Here is a 5,036-nt window from a genome sequence, read left to right as displayed (position 1 = left end):
GCTACCATCTTCACAACAACCAAACGAGGCTTCCTACCATCTTCACAACAACCAGACCAGCCACAACCGCACATCCACAACAACCAAACAACGCTACCATCTTCACAACAACCAAACAACGCTCGCTACCATCTTCACAACAACCAAACAACGCTACCCCCATCTTCACAACAACCACACCTGCCACAACCGCACATCCACAACAACCAAACAACGCTACCATCTTCACAGCGTTCAACAGAGATACCCAAAACCACCAGGAAGCCGCCCACGTAGACCTCGCCAGCACCGACGCCCATCCCTCCTTCGCGAAACCGCCCCTTTTAATGTTGCATCCTCTGCAACATCCCAGCGAGAGGGATCTTATCTTATCTTATCTTGTCTTATTGCAAGGATCGAAGTGATGATAGGTATTGTGATGTATGCTGGCAGATATGGACGTATCATATAAAGTGCGTCATTGAGTGTCATTTGTAGACACATCGCTCGAGATAAGAGAGATAAGAGGGGCGAAACAGGATCAAGACAGGCTTACCAAGGACGACAAGGTCAAAGGCAACAATTGCAATAAGAATATTGATGTTGAAGATGCTGAAAAGTGATGAACTAGAGGTGATGGAAATCGTGATATGATAATGATCAAGGAAGTTCTATATATATATATATATATATATATATATATATATATATATATATATATATATATGTATATATATATATGTATATATGTATATATGTATATATACGACATTTGTTTACAGATTTATACATCCATGAATAAGCTCCCCAATACTATATATATATATATATATATATATATATATATATATATATATATATATATATATATAATTTATAGTATATGTATGTATACTTATATATATATATATATATATATATATATATATATATATATATATATATATATATATATATGTGTGTGTGTGTGTGTGTGTGTGTGTGTGTGTGTGTGTGTGTGTATGTATATGCATATAAGTATACATATATATACTATAAATTTCATATATATATATATATATATATATATATATATATATATATATATATATATATATATATATATATATATGCACACACAGAGATACATATATTTGGATCTATGCATACTTACAAATATATATATATATATATATATATATATATATATATAGATAGATAGATAGATAGATAGATAGATAGATAGATAGATAGATAGATAGATAGATAGATGCATACACACACATAAATATAAAAAAGAAATGTTTACAGATTTATACACACATCCATGAATAGGCTCCACAATGCTTACTCCGAGCCCGTGTCACCTACCCACGGCCTATCCACTCAGAGCTGACGTCATCCTTAGGCCATCCTGCACAAACGGAACTAAACTCCTCTAATATATATCTCTCTCCGGCGAACAATAGCAATCGCATGACTATGACAGCAAGACCTGTCATTAAGAAATAGATCTGCTATGATTTAAGGTTTCACGTCCCTACCGCTCCTTCCGGGGTCTTGCTGTAATAATAGGGATGTTATAGGACTGGGAAAGGGTTAAGGGTGGGAGGGGGTATTTGGGAGGGGCTGGGGGGGGTGGCGATGACGTGATGGTCTATATATATCTTCTGTGTCATTTATTGTTGAGATGCTGTCATATGAGCGGACAGCGTGAAATATGGATGATTTTATTCATGAATGCTACACGCTCCTTCTGCCAGTCTCTCTGTTTATTGATCTGTCAAACTGTCTGTCTATGTAAGGGGAACACCAAGGTTTGCTATGCGTTTGTGTTTATGTTTATATGTATTTAACTTCCGTGTTGTCAATGAAGGTAGTTCAAATATCGTTTCTAGAAAAGAATCATCACACTTGCAAAATCGATCCGATCAAAGAAAGTATGAAAATATACGTGTCAGGTCTTTTTAGCCATTTATGTGTGTGTGTACATATCTATCTATTTATCTATCTATCTATCTATCTATCTATCTATCTATCTATCTATCTATATATGAATACACACACACACACACACACACACACACACACACACACACACACATATATATATATATATATATATATATATATATATATATATATATATATATATATATATATATATATACAGACAGACGCACAGTCAGTTCCTAACCTTCCTTCGAGTAAAAGAACACCCCTCACAAAACATTGGGCGATATCCATGATACTTTTCAAACATTGGCGCAGTATGCCTGCCATATATCTGTTTCACTTTGCAATAATCAAACGCTGTTTTCGTCAAGTCCACAAGGCTATAGGTCAAAGTTTGCGATAAAGGTATCCTGATGCTTGATATGGATGTGCAATTCAATTCAATTTCTCATTATTCCAAAGCATAGTTGCTTGAATGCTCGCTGTTGCATGGGAATGTCTGAATCGGTCTGTTCACCACGGCCGAACCAGGATTCACGGATTCGAAGTGAAGCGGTTCAGTGAATTTCAATCTCCATGTTGATGAGCTCTGGGCGGACGTGTCGAGAGGCTCCTTGACTCCGTGATCCAGTCTTGAGCAAGTTCTTAATCTTGGTTACGATTATTCAGCTTATCAAAGACATAGCAACGCCCCTGATTGAGGGTACTGGTGTCTGGGTTTGCTTTTCCTCAAGCCTCTTCCTCACCCTGAGACTACACGTCCTGGACTTGCTTTTCCTCAAGCCTCTTCCTCACCCTGAGACTACACGTCCTGGACTTGCTTTTCCTCAAGCCTCTTCCTCACCCTGAGACTACACGTCCTGGACTTGCTTTTCCTCAAGCCTCTTCCTCACCCTGAGACTACACGTCCTGGACTTGCTTTTCCTCAAGCCTCTTCCTCACCCAGAGGCTACACTTCCTTCCATGTTATTTATGACAATTCTTGATAGGTGAATCATACTTTAAAAGGGTAACTACATTTGAAAACGAGAAACAATGTACATACGTCCCTGAGATGAGAGAATTTACCCAAGGAAATCATATGAAAATAAATCACAAATAAACATTTCCTCGCATAAACACGTATTAAATAAACCAAAAGATTCATTTTCTTATTTCTATCTCTCGTATTCAAGGCCTTCAATCACCCATTCATCGATTATCATCCATTTTCCCTTCTCCCTTTCGTCTCCACTCTCCCTTTCCCTCCGCGATATACTTATTCATCGATTATCATCCATTTTCCCTTCTCCCTCTCGTCTCCACTCTCCCTTTCTCTCCGCGATATACTTATTCATCGATTATCATCCATTTTCCCTTCTCCCTCTCGTCTCCACTCTCCCTTTCTCTCCGCGACGCCCTCAGGACCGCCAGCGAAGACGTACCTCCGACTCGGGTTCTCCGCCGGTGCCCCTCAAGGTCACACGGCACTGAGATGTATGATCGTGCTTATGAGGATCACGGGATGGGATGCTGTGTTATGGATGCGTGATACGTGATACACGGTAGATGGGGAATGCTATTGGTTATGAGAATCTGTGGTTTGGATAATGATACTTTGATGAAAGTGATACGTGTTATTTGTAGATGGGAAATGATGAGAGAGTGAGACTCTGTGGATGGGAGTTTGATGTATTGATGGCAATGATGGTAGGTGATGCATGGTGCATGGTGCCATTTGTAAATATTAAATGGTGACTGTAAGGGTCTGTTGATAGCATTGTTAAATGATACATGGTGTATCACTTTCAGATGGGAAATTATATTGATTATGAAAGGTTGATGCCTGGATATTACTGTTTTCCCAGTGAGTATACATTATACATGATACTTTATCATCATTTACAGTCAGGTAATTATATAGATTATGAAAGTCTGTGGATGGGATACTTAGGCACATGATACACTTTGTCATTTCTTGATGGAAAAGGGTGACTGAGGATATGCAGTGGGATTAAAAACATTTAATATGAGGTATTGGCGTTTAGATGTGTTAACAGTGAGGATACGTGGTGCACAATATCACAGGTAGATTCGAAATGTCATCATTGCACCGTGGACACTGTGCATACGGAGGGAATAACAAGAACATGAACAAATTTATAGTTTTTGCTCTTGAAATCATGTAACGATAGCAGTGAATGTAATCGAATTTGCAAGAGTGACATTTGCAAACCGGATAAAGTACTGATGTGTTGATAACAAAGATAACATTGTAGGCATTGATAACAGGACTGATGCATATTGCCTATTATTGATAGCGCGGTGCCTGAAACCGTGTTGATGGACTGGCAATGATCTGTATGTATTGATGGTAATAGGAATATTTCAATGATTGTAAAAATCATAATATTGCAGATGGGAATAATGATATCATTAATAAGAATGAGTGTGATCAGCTAAAGAACAAAATAATAAAAAAAAAACACTGATATTTAAACATCAGAAAACCAAATGGAAAATGGAAAAAATTACAAAGATTTTAATGACAATAATGAAAATAGTGTTCTTCATCATAACAATAGATACTTGTGTTAATCATCACGATAATTGTTAACAAAGCTATTATTACAATCATGAATTGACCTTAGTGATGATGATATATGATGATAATAGCTATACTGAAAATGATGATAATAATAATAGAGTATAATGATAATAAAGATAATAGCAGCAACTATGAGAGTGATAGCAATAAAATTTATGATGGTAAAAGAGTAAGGTAAAAATAGCAATGGTAAAAATTATAATCATAGTGACAAATATGGCAATATTGATTATCTTAATGACGATCATAGGATTGGTAGGAATGATATAATATTAACGTGACATATTTACATTAGTATCAATAGTACAGCAACAATCACATTTTTTTTACTTTGTATACCATCGTTATTAATATTAGTCATTTTTAAGCTGTTTTTTTCTTTTTTTTTTGTATGTGTATTATTAGTGTTGCATTTGTACTGTTTTTATTCTCGACATCAGTATTATCTTAAGAAAACGATATGATTGAAAAGTTGTCTATAAGAAATTATATTTATTTTTATCTATTTTTTTATTTTTATTTTTATTTTTTATTT

The sequence above is a fragment of the Penaeus vannamei genome, chromosome 11, assembly GCF_042767895.1.
Source record: "Penaeus vannamei isolate JL-2024 chromosome 11, ASM4276789v1, whole genome shotgun sequence".
Lineage (NCBI taxonomy): Eukaryota > Metazoa > Arthropoda > Malacostraca > Decapoda > Penaeidae > Penaeus > Penaeus vannamei.
Note: the sequence above shows the minus strand (reverse complement) of the source record.